This window comes from Hylobates moloch, unplaced genomic scaffold (assembly GCF_009828535.3).
Source record: "Hylobates moloch isolate HMO894 unplaced genomic scaffold, HMol_V3 SCAFFOLD_4, whole genome shotgun sequence".
Classification (NCBI taxonomy): Eukaryota; Metazoa; Chordata; class Mammalia; order Primates; family Hylobatidae; genus Hylobates; species Hylobates moloch.
The window spans coordinates 55,873,022-55,896,364 of NW_026652279.1; positions in this window are offsets into that span (position 1 = coordinate 55,873,022).

Genomic DNA, 23,343 nt, shown 5'->3' on the forward strand with positions numbered 1-23,343 from the left:
AATAGTAAAATGGTTACTATAGTGAAAGAGTAACATAACTATAGTTTCACATAGTTACTTTTTTGGTGACAAGAGTAGATGAAGTCTACTTATTTAACAAAAATCCTCAATAAAGTATAATTTTATTAATTGTGGTCCTCATGTTGTACTTTAGATCTCTACCTTGTTAATCTTATCTGTATGCTACTCTGTATCCTTTCATCTACATTAAAAGCAATTAATTTTCCTGTTTTGCCAAAGAATGTCAAACACATCTAGTGAAACATCTAAGAACTGAAAATTGTATTAACAAATTTTGTTTTCAAGCAGTGAATGCTAGATATTCTTAGCCATTTTAAATTGTCACTAAGTTTACACAGATTGTCAGAAGCTAGATTTGAAGATGATATTAGGCTACCCTTCAGATTTTTGGAATTTTTACAATCGTCTTGGCAAATTTAGGGAAGACGATAATTACAATACCTATTACAAATATATCACAAAGGAAGAAATACGTCTTCATAAACATGCTTTTTCAATATCTGTTTTCTGTAGATTTCAAATATTCTTTTTTTTTTTTTGAGATGGAGTCTCACTCTGTCTTCCAGGCTGGAGTGCAGTGGTGCGATCGCAACTCACTGCAAGCTCTGCCTCCTGGGTTTACGCCATTCTCCTGCCTCAGCCTCCTGAGTGGCTGGGATTACAGGTGCCCACCACAACACCCGGCTAATTTTTTTTTTTTTTTTTTTTTTTGAGACAGAGTCTCGCTCTGTCGCCCAGGCTGGAGTGCAGTGGTGCAATCTTGGCTCACTGCAAGCTCCGCCTCCCAGGTTCACGCCATTCTCCTGCCTCAGCCTCTCCGAGTAGCTGGGACTACAGGAGCCCGCCACCATGCCCGGCTAATTTTTTTGTACTGGGACTACAGGAGCCCGCCACCATGCCCGGCTAATTTTTTTGTATTTTTAGTAGAGATGGGGTTTCACCATGGTCTCGATTTCCTGACCTCGTGATCCGCCCGCCTCGGCCTCCCAAAGTGCTGGGATTACAGGCATGAGCCACCGTGCCCGGCCGATTTCAAATATTCTTGCAAAGAAAATCATTTATCCTGAAGTTGCAAGTGACTTTTAAAATATTATATATATAATATACGTTTTATATATATGTCTCATATATATGTGACACATATACCATTGCCATAAGTAAAATGTAAGCAATAAATTTAGAGTTAAAACATCACAAAGTGTATTACTACTTTTTTTTTCAAAAAAGGAAAGGAAGACAAAATGAAGACTAATATAGAAAACTAAGAACTGCCTTAAAAATATATATATATGGATATAAAAAGGATGAGCATTTCTAGCAGTCTGTATTTAAATTACTGACTTTTAGGAAAAGTGTATTTTCAGGTAGAATGAGATGTATAAGTATACTTGAAATGTCTGTCTATCTTCAATATTTCTTTGAGCCTTTTAAAATAGAAAAATTGTTAAGGACATAAATCTCTAGATTACTAATAGTTTCATTTTTTATTCCTTGGCATTTCTCACCCTGCAGAATATTTCCCTTGTATAGAGATCTGATATGGTTTGGCTGTGTCCCCACTCATAATATCTCATCTTGAATTGTAGTTCCTGCAATCCCCACATGTTTTGGGAGGCACTCAGTGGGAGGTAATTGAAATCATGAGGGCAGTTTCCCCCATGCTATTTTCATGATAGTAAGTTCTTACAAGATCTGATGGTTCTATAAGTAGCTTCCCCCTTTGTTTGGCTATCATTGTTCTCTCTTCTGCTGCCTTGTAAAGAAAGACATGTTTGCTTCCCCTTCTGCCATGTTTATAAGTTTCCTGAGGATTCCCTAGCCCTCTGGAACTGTGAGTCAATTAAACCTGTTTCTTTTATAAATTACCCACTCTCAGGTATGTCCTTATAGCAGTGTGAGAATGAACTAATACAGTAAATTGGTACCAGAAGTGGGGTGTTGCTGTAAAGATACCCAAAAATGTGGAAGCAACTTTGGAACTGGGTAACAGGCAGAGGTTGGAAGAGTTTGGAGGGCTCAGAAGATAGAAAAATACAGGAAAGTTTGGAACTTCCTAGAGACTTCTTGAATGGTTTTGACCAAAATGCTGATAGTGATATGGACAGTAAGGTCCAGGCTGAAGTGGTCTCAGGTGGAGATGAGGAATTTGTTGGCAACTGAAATAAAGGTGATTCTTGTTATGCTTAAGCAAAGAGACTGGTGGCATTTTGCCCCTTTCCTAGAGATCTGTGGAACTTTGAACTTGAGAGAGATGATTTAAGGCATCTGGTGGGGAAGAAAAAAAAAGTCTAAAAGGCATAGCATTCAAGAGGAAGCAAAGCATAAAAGTGGGGTTGGAGCCCCCACACAGAATCCCCACTGGGGCACTGCCTAGTGGAGCTGCAAGAAGAGGGCCACCATTCTCTCGTCCCCGGAATGTTAGATCTACCGACAGCTTGCACTGTGCACTTGGAAAAGCTGCAGACACTCAGTGTCCACCCATGAAAGCAGCTAGGAGGAGGGCTATACCTGCAAAGACACAGGGGCAGAGGTATCAAAGGCCCATGAGAACCCACCTATTGCATCAGTGTGACCTGGATATGAGACATGGAGTCAAAGGAGATTATTTTGAAGGTTTAAGATTTAAATACTGCCTCATTGGATTTCGAACTTGCATGAGGCCTGTAGCCCCTTTGTTTTGGCCAATTTCTCCCATTTGAAATTGATGTATTTACCCACTGTCTGTACCTCCACTGTATCTAGGAAGTAACTAACTTGCCTTTGATTTAACAGGCTCATAGGTGGAAGGGACTTGCCTTGTCCCAAAAGAGACTTTGGACTTGGACTTTTGAGTTAATGCTGGAATGAGTTTAGACTTTGGGAGACTGTTGGAAGGGCATGACTGTGTTTTGAAATGTGAGGACCTGAGATTTGGGAGGGACCAGGCAGAATGATATGACTTGGCTGTGTCCCCACTCAAATCTCATCTTAAATGGCAGTTCCCATAATCCACACATGTCATGGGAGGGCCTCAGTGGTAGGTAATTGAATCATGGGGGCAGTTTTCCCCATGCTTTTCTTGTGATAGTAAGTTCTCATGAGATCTGATGGTTTTAAAAGGGGCTTCCCCCTTCACTCCACTCTCATTCTTCTCCCTCCTGCCACCTTGTGAAGGACATGTTTGCTTTCCCTTCCACCATATTTGTAAGTTTCCTGAGGCCACCCCTCCCTATGGAACTGTGAGTCAATTACAACTCTTTCCTTTATAAATTACCCAGTCTCAGGTATGTCCTTATAGCAGCATGAGAATAGACTGGTACAAGATTTTTATGATGCATTAGAATAATACGAAGAACAAAGCTACACAAAGTGGGCAATAGAATAGGAAGCTATTCACAAGTATTAAGTAAAATAAATGAATAATGAATTAGCTATTTAATATTAACTTAATATCTCTTATTTAGAGCTGCACCAAACTTAGTAGTAGATGTTAAAGATGTCAAATAGATTATTCCAGCCATCAAGGAGTTTGTTTATTCAATAATTATTTATTATTGTTTATGAATTGGCCATTGTCTAAATGCCACACACCATATGTAGCCTCTTAAGATGCAAGTCTAAAAGTCTATTCTCTGGAAGCTTAAGGCTCAGCAGAGAAACAAAAGAATGAATGTGCCTGGGGCAGAAGTGAGCATTGTGAAACCCAATGGCGGAGTTGCATCAGAATGTGAGTGCAGTGGAGTGAGGGAAGTGCAAGTCTCAGTTGTTGGACAGTAAAAGAAAGCCCCCTGAAGGGATTGACAGCTGGGCTGAGTTTGAAAGAGGGTGTCAGCCAGCCAACGAAGGTAGTGGGAGCACTCAGTGACAAAAGATAGTATGTGCAAAGGGGCCAAAGTCAGAAAAAAATGAGATAAGGCTCAGAACTGGCAAATTGATATGTGTGGCTAGGCTTGAACATGAGAGGTAGGGAATGGCAAGAGATGAGATTTACGCATCCATGTATTTATTCCTTCATTCAAAAAATATATATTGAGAAGTGACCATAGGTCTGCACTCTTGATAATATTGGGGATACAGTGGTTAATTAGACATTCTCTGACTTAATGAAATTTAGAATACATCAGGTCAAAAAAAGTTTTAATTACTCTGTCTATCATAGTTAACAGTTTCCAAAGTGCCTTCATATCTATTATCTTATTTCATCCTTTCATCAACCTCAAGATTAAAAGAGGCATAGTCACTGTCTAAGATTATAAACTAGTACATGACCAACAGAGGCTTGAACTATGTTCTAACTTCTATTACCATTTTCACAACGCATCTGTCCTGTGGCTATGTAGTTCCTTTTTTAGTTTGCCCCATGTTTTTCTTGTTTTTTTTTTTTTTCCTTCAAACTAAAGGCTTCAATTACTCTAATAGAAAAATATGTATTTTTTTTTTCTTCCTAAAATAAATTGGAGTTTCGCTCTTGTTGCCCAGGCTAGAGTGCAATGGCACAATCTTGGCTCAATGCAACCTCCGCCTCCTGGGTTCAAGTGATTCTCCTGCCTCAGCCTCCCGATTGGCTGGGATCACAGGCACGCACCACCACACCCAGCTAATTTTGTATTTTTAGTAGAGACGGGGTTTCTCCATGTTAGTCAGACTGCTCTCAAACTCCCGACCTCAAGTGATCTGCCCGCCTCAGCCTCCCAAAGTGCTGAGATTACAGGTATGAGCCACTGCGCCCAGCCCAAAGATAAGTATTTTCTTTTTTTTTTTTTTTTTTTTTTGAGAGAGTCTCACTCTGTCACCCAAGCTGGAGTGCAGCGACATGATCTCAGTTCACTGCAACCTCCGTCTCCTGGGTCCCAGCGATTCTTCTGCCTCAGCCTCCCAAGTAACTGAGACTACAGGTGCACACCACTACGCCTGGCTAATTTTTGTATTTTTAGTAGAGACGGGTTTTCACCATATTGGCCAGGCTGGTCTCGAACTCCTGACCTGATCATCCACCTGCCTTGGCCTCCCAAAGTGCTGGGATTACAGGCATGAGCCACCGCACCCAGCCAAAGATATGTATGTTCAAAGATAAGTCATTAACAACTTTTGCAAAGGAATCAGTAACAATGAAGGCCATAAAACACGACTTCTCTGTGGCCTCCTCACTGCCTTAATAAAAGAGATTTTGTCAAACGCTTTTCAGCTCTATGAACATGTAAAAATCCACGTGTGACTACAGATGGTAGCCTGGGCTCTGATGTACCTGTTGTTTGAGTTTCTATAGAAAGAGAAGCTTGCCATTTAAAAAAATAGGGAAATCAAACAAAGAGAAGATTCTTAATATGTGAGTTTTCCCCTTGGCAGGGTAAGTTGTGTTTTTGCATCTGTGAATGGCAGCCATTGTAATGAACCATAAAATATAAATTCTCAAGTCTGTCAGATAAAAATTATACCTGAATTTAAGACATATTTCTAATGTTTACATAGTAAATTTCATTTTTTACAGATATTTTTGCAGTCAGTGTGTGTTTGATTAAATAATGTTTAACCTATTTCTAACATAGTTTTCTTCTTTAGAACATTTTTTGAATAATTAATAAAAATTTTAGTTACATTCACCGCAGCCTCTAACTCCTGGGCTCAACTGATCCTCTTGCCTCAGCCTCTCAAGTAGCTGGGACTATATGTGTGTGCCACCACACCCAGCTAACTTTTTAATTATTTTGATTTATTTTATTTTTTGCAGTTCCATTATTTTTCCCAGTCTAATTGGACCCTGAAGAGAGTCACAAAATGACATTATTTTCTAGCAATTTCTCACTTAATTACTAATCACACCGAACATACAACCAAGACTGGTCTTAAATAGAGGATAGAGAAAAAGAATACTGTATGCTGACATATGAATTTATATAGAAGGCAGTAATAAACTCCAAGAGACAGTATTTTGGGAAATAAAAATCACAGAAAGGCGGTGTCAGGCTGAGGGACATTGAAATGGGGGTCAAGCCCCCTTTGTTCTGATCATGACTGCCAGTATATGGTAGTAGATAGGAGAGACTTGGCTTCCAGCTCCACTTTGTCACATAAAATCTATATAACAGACAGTCAGAAGCTCTCAGTCAAGATAGAGTAACAGGGACTAGATTGAGTCTCCTACCTGAAACAATCATTAAAATCAGACAAAACATGTGAAGTAAATGTTCTTCAAGACACTTGACGTCAGGCAACAAAAGACCGAAGTTGAACAAGGTAAGCCCTACTTTTGCCCTGCTATAGGCAGTAAGACAACAAGGGATATAAAGTTGAATCAAAATAAAATTCCAGGGCATGCATATCAATGTACAGTGATAGAGCACAGATCAGTGATTGCCCGGGGATATGTGTGTTGAGAGAGGGGATTGCAGGAAGGAGGGGTTAGACTCATGACGAACTTCGGAGGATGATGGATAAGTTCAATACCTTGATTGTGTTGGTGGTTTACAGATGTATACACATGTCAAAATGTATCAGATTGCACATTTTGAATACGTGCACTTTATTGTCTGTCAGTTTAATAAAGCTGTTTTTAAAATCTAGATGCCTCTGGGCAAGTTACTAAACCTTGACTTTACAAATCTGTAAAATGGTAATAACAACCTATCAACTTTAGAAGTCTATTGCTTGGATTAAACGAGGTATTTGTGTGTTTAAGAGGCTTAACACATTACCTAGCACATTAGAAGGGCTCGGTGAATCTCCAGACTTCTTTGCAGAGGACCAAATGGTATCTATTATCCTTCCTTCTACCCACCACTGACAGTGGATAGCACAGTGTACATAACCATGAACTTTTATCATGCCCCATAAAACAAGTCATCACTATGGCACCTCTGTGAGTTTGTTGGCAATAAATCAATCTTCTGGCATTGCTGGGCTGTCTAAATGCTTGGCTGCAGTAAATTAAGTCTTATGTGCTGTTCCTGCCCTGTTGCCCATCTGTGGGAGCCAAACTTCTATTATGCCAAGATTTCTGTTGGACAAAGTGACAGGAGCAGGATGGAGTGGGAGAAAGCTGCAACCGGAATAACTCTGACAGGAATTTTGATATTCTAAAACTGAAGTGAAGGAATTCACAATTCACAAAAGACTCGAGTTTCAAGGCTATCTTTACCAGCTAGTGCATATTTTGATGATACTAGAAGACACACCTTTGTGACAGACTGTTGTGGACTGAAATATGTCCCCCCAAAATGTATATGTTGAAGTCCTAAACTAGTACCTCAGAATGTAACCATATTTGGAAATAGGGTTTTTCAAGGAGTAATTAAATTAAAATAAGACCATTCGAGTGAACCATAATCTAATGACTTGTATCCTTATAAAAAGAGGAAATTTGAACACAGACAAGTACAGAGGAAAGGCACTGTGAAGACACAGAAGACAGCCATCTGCAAGCCAAGAGGAAAGGCCTCAGAGGGGGGGGAAAAAAACCTGCCATCACCTTTATGAGACTTCTAGTCCCTAGAACCATGAGAAAATTCACTTCTGTTGGTTAAGCCACCAGTGTATTGCAACTTGCTACAGCAGCCCTAGCAAACTAATACATAGACTATCTTTATTGTTCTTAAAAACTAACATTGTCTCTCTCCTAGTACTGTTACTGGACGGTCTTTGTTCTTAGAGCTCCCAAGATGGTGGCAGGCCACTCCCAAGATGGTGGCAGGCTGCTCCCAAGATGGTGGCGAGCCACTTCCAAGATGGCAGCAAGCCTTTTGTTCTTTGAACTGGGGTTCTTGGCCTCATGGATTCCAAGGAATGCAATCTTAGGCCATGCGGTGAGTGTTACAGCTCTATTAGAAGCCGTGGGTCACGAAAGAGAACCGTGGAACCCAGCAACTAGTGTTCAGCTCAATTAGGATGAACCCAGGCATTTAGCTGAACAGGAACAATGGTGAGCCTCTAGCCTGATCCAGAGCGGCAATGGGCAACTCGCTGGATCAGAAGTGCAGCAGACACCCTGCCGGATCTGGAAAGGTGGAAGTCAGTGGCAGGTCTGTGACGGCAGCGATGAGCAGTGGTGGACGGTGAGCAAAAGCTCACCGGAACAAACACAGACCAGAAGAATGTGCAGTTGCAAGATTTAATAGAGCAAAAACAGAGCTCCCATACAATGGGAGGGGACCCAAAGGGGGTTGCCACTGCCAGCTCGAATGCCTGGGTTTATATCCCGATAATTGTCCCTCCCTCTGTTCTCTCAGGTGATAGATGATTGACTATTTCTTTACCTCCTGCTTTTAGCCTAATTGAGATTTTAGTGAGCTCTCTTTACTCCCTGATTGGTCCGGTGTGAGCTGAGTTACAAGCCCCGTGTTTAAAGGTGGATGCGGTCACCTTCCCCAGCTAGGCTTAGGAATTCTTAGTCAGCCTAGGAAATCCAGCTAGTCCCGTCTCTCAGTAGCACCCACCATCTCCTAAGCCCAGTGAACTAACTATTTTGCTTTGGAGTACTCATTATATCTAAATATATTATTATGTAGGCATAAACTACCCTGAAAATTTCTCAATCTACCGTCTGTGTCTTCGTGTTTGTGATTTTTCCATTGCTAATGCTTTTCTGGCTTTGCCTGCTGCTAATTGTTTTTCTTGGAAGTGTTATTCATTCTTTGGCCTGGTACCATGCTCATATTAGGAGCATGGAGTTTTCAGGAATCTTCTTCCTCTTTTCCTACAAGTAATCATTCTGGCTTACAGACTGAAATGTGTTCCTCCCACGCATTAAACTTATGAATGTTAAATTTGTGGAGCAGTAATATACAAATCTTCCTTGAATAGCATCAAGCAGGTTGAAAAATGAGTATATGAATTGTCTTTTTTTGAAAACTAAATATTTTATCTGTTGTTTTAATTAATAATTTGAAGTTATATTTTAGTATCAGTCTTGGTACCCAAACTGAATAAAAGTAATAACTGAAAAGAATTGAAGTGGTGGAGTCTTTTTGCTTAGTATTTTAAGTCTTCTTGAACAGCTATAACTTTGAGGAGGCTGTGAAAGAAAGGAAAAGGAGAAGCAGAAGGGTTTTAAAGGAGCAGGGAGAAAAAGAGAGTCAAGTTAGTGGTTAAAACCAGCTGCTTTTCCCTTTGTAGTTATGTTCTTTACCTACAGTATGTTTATACCAAAATGTTTGACGTTTTGTCTGCTGCATATTGTTAGTATATTAGTAACAGTATATTAGGAACAGGGACTACTGCTTACACTAATGATTCTCAAGCCATGATTCTTAAATCTTCTGCATCAGAGTTACCTAACATGTTGGGTGAAAAGGCAAATCCTAGGCCTATTCCAGATTTCCTGAATCAGAATCTTGAAGGTATGGCCCAGGAATCTGTATTTTTATCATTCTTTCAAAATCTTTTTGCTTGTTTGTTTTTTTCAGTCTGGGGACAAATTTTTTAAATTCTATGACAACAGGGAAAAGTGATTGTTATAACATTCCCCAACTAAAGAGAAAAATGATTAAATAGGTAGAGAAAAAGGAAAGTGGTAGCGCATAGAGTGGTAGCAACAAATAGTGGTATTTGTTGGTATTCTATCGGTGTTATTGTAGAAAAAGAAAGCAGTGTGAAGCTGGAAATAATTTCTTATTACAAATAAGATAACTACTTCAGAAACATATTGTTAATAGTTCAAAGTAGTCAAGAGATCAATATTGCTATTAAGCTCAATATGTCTAAATATAACTGAGTTTTATGATATTTAACAGTGATCTTTGATATTTTAGGCTATGACATAGAGATGGATTTTTTCCCTCGTAAGTCAAAAATTAAAATACATAATTGTAGAAAATGCTTTGAACAAATAAATATATGAGTTTTCTGTTTTCCCAGAAAAAGGAGAGCTTTATCGGTTGGGATTTTACAAATTACAAGGACATTTTCAGGAACAACAACAAGAAGTTAGCAGCTAATTATCGTCTCCTCTCAAAAGTAATAGGTTAGGGCTATCACTGATAAATCATCATGTACTATGCAGACAGGTATGAACAGCTGCTCTGATTTTCTGAATCCAGTGTTCACTCTGCAAAAGTCACTATTAGTATTACTGCTTACCGGTTCTTATAACAACTATGACATATCCAATATCATGTAATAAAAAGTTTCTTTATTAATTATCTAACTTGTTCTTTAGGAATCTAAGCCTCAATCCATCATGTGTTTCCTGATCCAAGTTACTATCCTAGCAAGTCTTTGGGCTCATACCTCATTTGCCAGTTTCTTTATCCATAAAAAGAGGGTTGGAGGCATTCCTACCTGCTAAAAGACTACTCTGACGTCAATTAACTGCCTGAATTTCTACATGCCTCCTCCTCTGAAATCTCTATGGCTATGTCCCCCAAGACGTTCAATAAAACCTTATTCTTCTGTATTAGACCCTTCGATGCTTTCTGCCAGCTTCAACTACCAACTTTCCACAGATTTCTGTACTAGTCAGCGTTCTTCATAGAAACAACCAATAAGATGTGTATATGTATATAAAGAAATACAGATTTATTACAAAGAATTGGCTCCCATGATTTTGGAGGCTGGCAATTCCAGAATCTGCAGTGCGGGCCAGTGGGCTAGAGGTGCAAGAGAGCCAGGTGCAGCTCCAGGCAGTTGGCTGAAGAATTTCCTTCTGCTTGTTCTATTTAGTCCTTCAATTGATTGAATGAGGCCCACCCACATTATGGAGGACAGTCTTCTGTTTAAATGTTAATCTTATGAAAAACATCCTCAATGTTGACACACAAAACACCCTCAATGTTGACACACCATCCCATTGTCCCATGCCCTGTGCCCCAGCCACCTTATTCTGCCCACTTAACTGGATTTTATCTCCCAGGCATATAATGGGTTAATTCCCACTTCCAGTGTCTATCTCATATTCAAGGAAGGTTGAAGAACAGCTCCTAACTACTCCCAGTCTAACCTTTCTGCTCTGGGAAACCAATTATGCCAAGTTATGTGACACCTGAAGGATGGTAAATGATTTTTTTTTTTTGCGTTAATGAATAAGTGACATAAGTGGCATTACAAAAGATGAAGTTCTATGTATGTGTATGTGTGTGTGTGTCTGTGTGTGTGTGTGTGTGTGTTTAAACTCTTTTTTATTTATTTAAAAATATACAACTCTCTGAATCTGATTTAGCAAAAGAATAAAGCCCAATTTCTCTAGAAGCACAGAGAATGAAGAAATTTACTCTGGCTTTGGGATATGGAGTAAATGATAGAATGACTGAGTAAACTGGTGGTTCCTAACCAAGGGAGATTTTTTTCCCCTAGTTGTCATTTGGTAATGTATGGATACATTTTTGATAGTCACAGCAGAATGCATAGATAGCTGCCCACAGTGACAAATTATCTCAATTAGCCAGGCGTGGTGGTGTGCACTTGTAATCCCAGTTAACTCAAGAAGCTGAGGCAGGAAGATCACTTAAGCTTAGAAGTTCAAGGCTGCAGTGAGCTACAATCATGCCACTGCATTCCGGCCTGGATGACAGTCAGATCCTGTCTCTAAAAATAAATAAGCAAACAAAGAAAAATCAAATCATTTCCGGCTCCAAATGTCAATAGTGCAGAGGTTAAAAAAACAATACCAGAGAGAAAAGGATAATATTTGAGCTGGGCCTTTAAGAATATTCCAGTCAAGGATGGGCGCAGTGGCTCACGCCTGTAATCCCAACACTTAGGGAGGCCGAGGTGGGTGGATCACGAGGTCAAGAGACGGAGACCGTCCTGGCCAACACAGTGAAACCCCATCTCTACTAAAAATACAAAAATTAGCCGGGCATGGTGGCACGCCTGTAGTCCCAGCTACTCAGGAGGCTGAGGCAGGAGAATCACTTGAACCCAGGAGGCAAAGGTTGCAGTGAGCCGAGATCGCACCAATGCACTTCAGCCTGACGACAGAGACTACGTCTCAAAAAAAAAAAAAAAAGAATATTCCAGTCAAAAGTGTCAAGGAAGAGTCAAACTTTGTAAAATATTTGAAGACATTTATTCTGAGCCAAATATGAGGGACCATAGCACATGACACAGCCCTCAGGAGGTCCTGAGAACATGTGCCCAAGGTGTCAGGGCGCAGCTTGGTTTTATATATTTTAGGGAGGCATGAAACATCAATCAAGTACATTTAAGAAATACATTGGTTTGGTCCAGAAAGGCAGGACAACTCGAAGCCGTGGTGGGGCTTCCAGGTCATAGGTAAATTTAAGCATTTCTGGTTGACAATTGGTTGAGTTCATCTGAAGACCTGGAATGATAGAAGACTTGGGAAATGTTCAGGTTAAGATAAAAGACTGTGGAGACCAAGGTTCTTTTGAAGTCTTATAGTGGCTGCCCTTAGAGACGATAGATGACAAATCGTTTTCTATTCAGATCTTTAAAAGGTGCCAGACTCCTAGTTAATCTCTTTAGGAGTGGAAGGACCTGAAAGAAAAAGATCTCTATATTAATAGAGATTCTTTACAGATGCAAATTTTCCCCCACAAAGGACAGCTTTGCAGGGCATTTCAAGATATGGCAAAACATGTTTTGGGGTAAAATATTTTTATTTTCTTCCTTGTCTCATATGTTATGACAGAGTCAGGTTGGAAAGTAAGTCATGATATACGGGGTTACATAAAACCCATCTGATGATAATTTATGATTTGTAAGACATGACTCCTCAAACCTCTTAGAGAGGAATTTGGGCAAGATAAAAAAAAAAAAAATGGCCGGGCTTGGTGGCTCATGCCGGTAATCCCAGCACTTTGGAAAGCCAAGGCAGGCAGATCATGAGGTGAGGAGATCGAGACCATCCTGGCTAACATGGTGAAACCCCGTCTCTACTAAAAATACAAAAAAAATTAGCCGGGCGCGGTGGCGGATGCCTGTAGTCCCAGCTACTCAGGAGGCTGAGGCAGGAGAACGGCGTGAACCCGAGAGGCGCAGCTTGCAGTGATCTGAGATCGCGCCACTACTGCAATCCAACCTGGGCGACAAAGCGAAACTCCGTCTCAAAAAATAATAATAAAAATAAATAAATAAGAATTTAGTCCTCAAAAGAAATGCCATAAACAGATGAAGGGATAACAAAATACAGAGATAATTTAGGTAACTATGGTCAAATTTATAAGTGGAGAGGAAATGGAATATGGTAAGTTCAGAAAGGTGGGTTGTTAGGGTTTAGAGCAGTGCTTCTGAAACTTTAGCATGTATGAATCACCTGAAGATGTGTTAAAACACAGATCAATGGGCTCCACTCTCTGACATTTTTATTTGATAGGCCTGGAATGAGGTAGAAGAATTTGCATTTCTAACAATTCCCCAAGTGTTGCTGATACCACTGGTCTGTGACGTACGTTTTTAGAGTCAGAGATGCCTGAAATGATGTTAGGAATTCCATTTCTAGACAAGAAGAAGGCCATTAATCAAAGGAATTATTTAGGAAGATTACTTGAAAGGCAACATATTGGACACATCGTCTCTGGGAGAAAATTAGTAGAGAGAAACAAACCGACTGAAAGTCATGCCCTGAATGACGGAACCACTGGAATCCCCTCACTGATGACTTGGGAAGTCTGGAAGACCTGGGGCGATGTGCCCATATACATAATTCTCTCTGGACCCCAGCTGTGTAATTATGGTTTGCCTGGAGTTTAGTCTTAGCTAGTTATGCACGATCTTTGATTCTTTGTAATGAATCTCCTGGGATAAACCCTAAGCTGACAGCCTTCAGACAGGCTGCCTGGGCTGCACTTAATGAGTGGGATTGAGGTCATGAGAGCTAGGTGACAGGGCAAAGAGAAGCTCCCTCAGATAGCCAAATCACTTGAAATTCTATTTTTTTCTGGGTCAACAAAAGAGCAGGAGATATTGCCTCCACTCCTGCCTCATCCCATTTCCAAATTATGCTTAAGGGGCTTGGATAAATCCATATATCAGAAAGCCTTTTTGCAATATTGCAATTTTGCAATAACGTAAGATTGGAAGGATGTGTCAGAAAAGCTATTTTTAAATCAAACATGGTATCTAGGAATTCTAGTAATCACAGGGACTCAGTTTGAACTGATTAGACTACTTTTCTAAACCGAAATTTATCTTCCTGGCTGAAAAGTATTACTTGTTTATCTATGATGCTTGATACTACCAGCCCTAGGGCTTGGGAGGCACAAAAAAAAAAAAAAAAATGTTCCTTCTAAGTAACTCATCGACCCTCCTGAGGATAAGGAGCCCTCATCAACAAGCTGAAGTCTTGCAAATGCACAAGCTGGAGGCTACTTCCTCCACAGAGAAACTCTTCTGCCTCAGGGCTTCTAAACACAAACAGGAACTAGAAAAAAAAAAAGAGAGAGAGAGAGAAAAAGTACCTTATACATTTTTGTTTCATTTTTCCTTACCAAGCTTTCCATCCTGTTTTCAATAAAGGAACTGCATCTCGCTCTGTTGCCCAGGCTGGAGTGCAGTGGTGTGATCTCGGCTCACTGCAACCACCGCCTCCCCGGTTCAATCGATTCTCCTGCCTCAGCCTCCCAAGTAACTGGGATTACAGGCGCCTGACACCATGCCCAACTAATTTTTGTATTAGTAGAGACTGGGCTTCACCATATTGGCTAGGCTGGTCTCAAACTCCTGATCTTTGATCTACCCGCCTCAGCCTCCTAAAGTACTGGGATTACAGACATGAGCCACCACGCCCAGCCGGAACTGCATACTCTTAACTGATGGTGAGACCAGCATCTTCTGACCACAATGTTGCCTCACTCTAATCATGTTTTGGTTTGTTTTTTCCATTCAGAAATCCTATGATCTATAACCCTTCTCTGACATGTGCTTTTTGCCTCACCTCAAGCTGCTACAATAGATTCATTTCTTTATACTCTGACAGATACTGTAGATACAATAACAAATAGAACACTAACTTGATTTTTCTATAAAATACACATATTATTTTAAAGTCCTTACTGGAGACTTTAAGTGGGAAAAAAATGAAGGAACAAACAGAAGAAAGAAGGAAGGAAAGAGAGAAGGAAGAAAGCAAGGCAGGCAGGAAGACAACTACAATTAAAACTATTAACATAGCAAGATAGTGATTCGTCCAAAACTCTTCAGTGGTTCTGGAACTTTTCTGTGTGTAATAACACCTCAGATACTTCATTTGGCTTCTACTTTTGGGGCCCCAACCCTAGAGATTCTGACTCAGTAGGTCTGAAGTAGGTCTCCAAGGTCTACATTTACAACAATCTCCCCAGGTATTTCTGTGTTGCTAGGCAGGGGAAACTACGCCTTGAGATTGTCTTTAAAGAACGCTCAGGGTGAACAGCCTGTGCCTTTTGTCAAGTTTTTTTGCCAGATGAGAAGAGGAGAAATGATAAACAGCAGCTGCTTAGATTTGAAAGTCTGGGGAAATAAGCACAGGTGGTAGGAGATTTACCAACCTTCTCCTGAGGTTCCTAGCACCAATATGCCCATCTGCTGTGGGCTTCCCTCACCCAGGCAGGCACTTTCTTAATCCCCAGCTGTCAGACTGCTTTCTCAGATTCCTCCTCATTTCCTTATGCAAAAGCCTTTTGTTATATGGACTGAATTATGTTCCCTGAAAACTCATATGTTGAAGCCCTACTCCAATGTGACTGTATTTGAGATACAGTAAAGAAGTATTAAAGGTTAAGTGAGTTCACAAAGGTGGGGAGTTAATCCCATAGGACTGGCATCTTTATAAGAAGAGGAAGAGATGCTCCTGGGGAGCACACAGGAAAGGCTACGTGAGGATGCACAGCAAGATGGTGGCCTTCTGCAACCCAAGGAGAAGGCCCCACCGGAAACCAGCCCTGCTGGCACCCTGATCTTGGACTTCTACCCTCCAGCACTCTGAGAAAATAGTTTCCTGTTATTTAAACCACTCAGTCTGTGGTATTTTGTTATGGTAGCTCAAGTAGATTAATACACCTTTCTTCAAAGCTTATTTAGGTATTCCTCAGCCAAGAAACCCTCCTTCTAGGCACAAAAACCTTAACAACCACTTCATTCTCCAGTTTCAAGGGAGTTCAGGTCCCAGAAAAGTTGTGAAATTCTATTTAAAAACCCCAAGGAACTTGGGGCTGGGGATAGGGAGGTGCTCAAAAGTATTATAAATTTTCTTTCAGCCACAGCATGTACTACAAACAGGAATATTGTGTTTTGTTTTCTAATTTCATTGCCGTTAGTCCATTGTTTCCATAATGGATCTGAGGTTACAAAATGGCTAAGAATTAATCATGCAATTCCTCTAGGCCATTGTAATGATGCCTCTACTTTGAGTCACATGAAAAGTTTTTGGACAGAAGAAAGCAGAAGAGCCATGTAACTTATGTTTTAAAATACTCACTGGATGACGATGTGAAGAATGGTCTGTAGCAGTCAAGAATGGAAGCAGAGAGGCCAGCTAGAAGGCTATTGCATTACTGACAGAGGACAATGATTTAGACTAGGATGTGGACTGGTGTAGGGAATTTGTTGGGTGCTAGATATTCAGCAGTTCCCTTTTATGTTCAGGGGATATGTTCCAAAACCCCAAGTGGATGCCTGAAACCACAAAGAATACTGAACCCTACACTATGGTTTTTCCTATACAGGTATATAGGTATATAATTTATACCTATAAAGTAGGCACAGTAAGAGATTAACAATGACTAATAATGTAATAGAACAATTATAACTGGATAGTATAATAAAAGTTATGTGAATTTGATCTCTCTCTCTCTCTTTCTCAATAGCTTATTGTATGCAGTATTTTCAAACTGGGTCCACCACAGGTAACTGAAGCCACAGAAAGCAAAACTACAGACAAGAGTGGACTACTGCATTTAAAAGGTAGAAACAACAATCTTTGCTAAATATTGGATGTGTTATGACAGACAAATAGGAGGAATAAAGATATTAGAAAAGTGGTGAATTTAGTAAGCCTATTTATTAGCTACTTTAATAAATGACTAGAAGCATCTATCTGTCTATAACCGTTTACAAACCAAAACATTAACAGCGGTCATCTCTAATGATATAACACAGGAAACATTTATATGCTATACTTTGCTTATTTCTAATAAAAATGTATCACAAATAATTTTTAAATGTTGTCGATACATGAAAAATATTGTCTGTTTGGTTCAGGCATGGTGGCTCACACCTGTAATCCCAGTACTTTGGGAGGCCAAGGTGGGTGGATCACCCGAGGTCAGGAGTTCGAGACCAGCCTGACCAATATGGAGTAACCCCATCGCTACTAAAACTACAAAAATTAGCCAGGCATAATGGTGGATGCCTGTAATCCCAGCTACTCTGGAGGCTGAGGCAGGAGAATCGCTTAAACCTGGGAGGCAGAAGTTGTAGTGAGCCAAGATTGCACCATTGCACTCCAGCTTGGGCAACAAGAGCAAAACTCTGTCTCAAAAAAAAAAAAAAAAAATTGTCTGGCCATTTGAATTTTATGAGATTCAAGATAACAGCATCTCTATTGCAAGGAGACCTTTCTGACTTATGAGACTAAAGGAACAACCTAAAGAAACTGATTCTATACCTTTATTTAATTTGAGTATAAAAGACACTAAAACAGTGCTATATGTTCAAATGTTTTAGTGGTATTAGTTTTTAAATTCTACAGAATTTTGTCTGGTGAATGAAATAACACTATGAAAAAAGAATAATAGGAATACAGTCTATAAATCTTTTTTGAAAAAGCTTTTCTTTTCTTATGTAGTATTGCCTGCAGTCATTCTCTGGATCCTAGAGATAAGATCAAAAGCATGACTCACTCTTACTAGCAGAATTGAATGCAGTTCACTTTGAAGTAAACTTTGAATCTTGTCTTTGTGTTTTTATAAGTAATATATATTCACACACATCAATAATACTTGTATTAATGCACACCAGGTTTGTGGTGGCTTTACTAACACTAATGCAGAGGATAAAAAGATGTATGAATAGCATATACAAAAGAGAGGAGTCTTTTATACATGATATTCATATAACAGGTTTATCTTAGATTCATATAAAGGCTTTATTTTGAATACCACACAATATTTGCAGACTTTTTTTTCTCAAATCTCTATGTATATAGTTTCACAAGAAAAAAAAAAAGTCTTGAATGACAGGGGTATTCTTGTTTTAAGAACTTCTCGCAAGTTATGCTATTAGTATTAAGACTTCAGATTTAAAAAAAAAAAAAACTATAAAAATATCTTGCTTGCAATAGTCCTACTATGAAACAAGAAAACCACAAGACACCTTAAAGTCCCCTTGAATTGTATTTCCATTGAAGAAATAAAATATTAACCTTGGGAAGGTTATAGATCAGCAAAGGAATGAATACATGACAGGAAAAATTTTAAAGTCATGATTGGGAAGTAAGGTTAGGTTAAAATTTCCAAGGAAAGTTGTTTGCTATGGAGCTGAAGGGATTATTATCTAAACAAATACCACACTTATATTTCTGAAAAGATCATGTAACACTAGATACCAACATAAAATGCTAGAAAAAGTATCAGATTCCAAAAAAGAAAGGAAAGAGCCAAATTTCAAAGGAGATAAGACATGTTGACTCAAAAATATTAGCAAGTATCATGAGGGTAATATAATCTAAAGTAAGCTTCCATTTTTTATTGATAATTCTTCCAGATCCTGATCAAAGTAAACCTTTAGAAAGAAAGAAAAATCATGTCACAACAAAATGCTTTCTTAATATGTAAAATAAATAATGAGGGGGGTGGAGCCAAGATGGCCGAATAGGAACAGCTCCGGTCTACAGCTCCCAGCCTGAGCAACACAGAAGACGGGTGATTTCTGCATTTCTGTTTGAGGTACCAGTTTCATCTCACTAGGGAGTGCCAAACAGTGGGTGCAGGACAGTCAGTGAAGCCCACTGTGTGCAAGCCGAAGCAGGGCGAGGCATTGCCTCACTCAGGAAGTGCAAGGGGTCAGAGAGTTCCCTTTCCTACTCAAAGAAAGGGGTAACAGATGGCACCTGGGATATCGGGTCAGTCCCACCCTAATACTGCGCTTTTCCAACGGGCCTGGAAAATGGCACACTAGGAGATTGTGTCCCGTACCTGGCTCAGATGGCCCTATGTCCACGGAGTCTCGCTGATTGCTAGCACAGCAGTCTGAGATCAAACTGCAAGGCGGCAGCCAGGCTGGTGGAGGGGTGCCCGCCATTTCCCAGGCTTGCTTAGGTAAACAAAGCAGCCAGGAAGCTTGAACTGGGTGGAGCCCACCACAGCTCAAGGAGGCCTGCCTGCCTCTGTAGGCTGCACCTCTGGGGGCAGGGCACAGACAAACAAAATTCAGCAGGAACCTCTGCAGACTTTAATGTCCCTGTCTGACTGACAGCTTTGAAGAGAGTAGTGGTTCTCCCAGCACGCAGCTGGAGAGCTGAGAACAGACAGACTGCCTCCTAAAGTGGGTCCCTGACCCCAAGCAGCCTAACTGGGAGGCAACCCCCAGTAGGGACAGACTGACACCTCACTCGGCCGGGTACTCCTCTGAAACAAAACTTCCAGAGGAACTATCAGACAGCTGAATTTTTGGTCTCACGAAAATCCACTGTTCTGCAGCCACTGCTGCTGACACCCAGCCAAACGGTCTGGAGTGGAACTCTAGTAAACTCCAACAGACCTGCAGCTGAGGGTCCTGTCTGGTAGAAGGAAAACTAACAAACAGAAAGGACATCCACACCAAAAACCCATCTATACATCACCATCATCAAAGACCAAAAGTAGATAAAACCACAAAGATGGGGAAAAAACAGAGCAGAAACACTGGAAACTATAAAAAGCAGAGCACCTCTCCTCCTCCAAAGGAATGCAGTTCCTCACCAGCAACGGAACAAAGCTGGACAGAGGATGACTTTGACAAGTTGAGAGAAGAAGGCTTCAGACGATCAAACTACTCCGAGCTACAGGAGGAAATTCAAAACAATAGCAAAGAAGTTAAAAACTTTGAAAAAAAATTAGACGAATGGATAACTAGAATAACCAATGGAGAGAAGGCCTTAAAGGAGCTGATGGAGCTGAAAGCCAAGTTTCGAGAACTACGCGAAGATTGCAGAAGCCTCAGTAGCAAATACAATCAACTGGAAGAAAGGGTATCAGCGATGGAAGATGAAATGAATGAAATGAAGTGAGAAGGGAAGTTTGGAGAAAAAAGAATAAAAAGAAATGAACAAAGCCTCCAAGAAATTTGGGACTATGTGAAAAGACCAAACCTACATCTGATTGGTGTACCTGAAAATGACAGGGAGAATGGAACCGAGTTGGAAAACACTCTGCAAGATATTATCCAGGAGAACTTCCCCAATCTAGCAAGGCAGGCCAACATTCAGATTCAGGAAATACAGAGAATGCCACAAAGATACTCCTCGAGACGAGCAACTCCAAGACACATAATTGTCAGATTCACCAAAGTTGAAATGAAGGAAAAAATGTTAAGGGCAGCCAGAGAGAAAGGTCGGGTTACCCACAAACGGAAGCCCATCAGACTAACAGCTGATCTCTTGGCAGAAACTCTACAAGACAGAAGAGAGTGGGGGCCGATATTCAACATTCTTAAAGAAAAGAATTTTCAACCCAGAATTTCATATCCAGCCAAACTAAGCTTCATAAGTGAAGGAGAAATAAAATACTTTACAGACAAGCAAACACTGAGTGATTTTGTCACCACCAGTCCTGCCCTAAAAGAGCTCCTGAAGGAAGCACTAAACATGGAAAGGAACAACCAGTACCAGCCCCTGCAAAAACATGCCAAATTGTAAAGACCATCGAGGTTAGGAAGAAACTGCATCAACTAACGAGCAAAATAACCAACTAACATCATAATGACAGGATCAGATTCACACATAACAATATTAACTTTAAATGTAAATGGGCTAAATGCTCCAATTAAAAGACACAGACTGGCAAACTGGATAAGGAGGCAAGACCCATCAGTGTGCTGTATTCAGGAAACCCATCTCATGTGCAGAGACACACATAGACTCCAAATAAAGGGATGGAGGAAGATCTAACAAGCAAATGGAAAACAAAAAAAGGCAGGGTTCGCAATCCTAGTCTCTGATAAAATAGACTTTAAACCAACAAAGATCAAAAGAGACAAAGAAGGCCATTTCATAATGGTAAAGGGATCAATGCAACAAGAAGAGCTAACTATCCTAAATATATATGCACCCAACACAGGAGCACCCAGATTCATAAAGCAAGTCCTGAGTGACCTACAAAGGGACTTAAACTCCCACACAATAATAATGGGAGATTTTAACACCCCACTGTCAACATTAGACAGATCAATGAGACAGAAAGTTAACAAGGATATCCAGGAATTGAACTCAGCTCTGCACAAAGTGGACCTAATACACATCTACAGAACTCTCCACCCCAAATCAACAGAATATACATTTTTTTCAGCACCACACCACACCTATTCCAAAATTGACCACATAGTTGGAAGTAAAGCTCTCCTCAGCAAATGTAAAAGAATAGAAATTATAACAAACTGTCTCTCAGACCACAGTGCAATCAAACTAGAACTCAGGATTAAGAAACTCACTCAAAACCACTCAACTACATGGAAACTGAACAACCTGCTCCTGAATGTCTATTGGGTACATAATGAAATGAAGGCAGAAATAAAGATGTTCTTTGAAACCAATGAGAACAAAGACACAACATATCAGAATCTCTGGGACACGTTCAAAGCAGTGTGTAGAGGGAAATTTATAGCACTAAATGCCCACAAGAGAAAGCAGGAAAGATCCAAAATTGACACCCTAACATCACAATTAAAAGAACTAGAAAAGCAAGAGCAAACACATTCAAAAGCTAGCAGAAGGCAAGAAATAACTAACATCAGAGAAGAACTGAAGGAAATAGAGACACAAAAAACCCTTCAAAAATTAATGAATCCAGGACCTGGTTTTTTGAAAAGATCAACAAAATTGATAGACCTCTAGCAAGACTAACAAAGAAGAAAAGAGAGAAGAATCAAATAGATGCAATAAAAAATGAAAAAGAGGATATCACCACTGATCCCACAGAAATACAATCTACCATCAGAGAATACTACAAACACCTCTACACAAATAAACTAGAAAATCTAGAAGAAATGGATAAATTCCTCTACAAATACACCCTCCCAAGACTAAACCAGAAAGAAGTTGAATCTCTGAATAGACCAGTAACAGGTTCCAAAATTGTGGCAATAATCAATAGCTTACCAACCAAAAAGAGTCCAGGACCTGATGGATTCACAGCTGAATTCTACCAGAGGTATAAGGAGGAACTGGTACCATTCCTTCTGAAACTATTCCAATTGATAGAAAAAGAGGGAATCCTCCCTAACACATTTTATGAAGCTAGCATCATCCTGATAGCAAATCCTGGCAGAGACATAACCAAAAAAGAGAATTTCAGACCAATATCCTTGATGAACATTAATGCAAAAATCCTCAATAAAATATTGGCAAACTGAATCTAGCAGCACATCAAAAAGCTTATCCACCATGATCAAGTGGGCTTCCTCCCTGGGATGCAAGGCTGGTTCAACATACGCAAATCAATGAATGTAATCCAGCATATAAACAGAACCAAAGACAAAAACCACATGATTATCTCAATAGATGCAGAAAAGGCCTTTGACAAAATTCAACAACCCTTCATGCTAAAAACTCTCAATAAATTAGGTATTGATGGGACGTATCTCAAAATAATAAGAGCTATCTATGACAAACCCACAGCCAATATCATACTGAATGGACAAAAACAGGAAGCATTCCCTTTGAAAACTGGCACAAGACAGGGATGCCCTCTCTCACCACACCTATTCAACATAGTGCTGGAAGTTCTAGCCAGAGCAATCAGGCAGGAGAAGGAAATAAAGGGCATTCGATTAGGAAAAGGGGAAGTCAAACTGTCCCTGTTTGCAGATGACATGATTGTATATCTAGAAAACCCCATTGTCTCAGCCCAAAATCTCCTTAAGCTGATTAGCAACTTCAGCAAAGTCTCAGGATACAAAATGAATGTACGAAAATCACAAGCATTCTTGTACACCAATCACAGACAAACAGAGAGCCAAATCATGAGTGAACTCCCATTCATAATTGCTTCAAAGAGAATAAAATACCTAGGAATCCAACTTACAAGGGATGTGAAAGACCTCTTCAAGGAGAACTACAAACCACTGCTCAATGAAATCAAAGAGGATACAAACAAATGGAAGAACATTCCATGCTTATGGGTTGGAAGAATCAATATCGCGAAAATGGCCATACTGCCCAAGGTAATTTATAGATTCAATGCCATCCCCATCAAGCTACCAATGACTTTCTTCACAGAA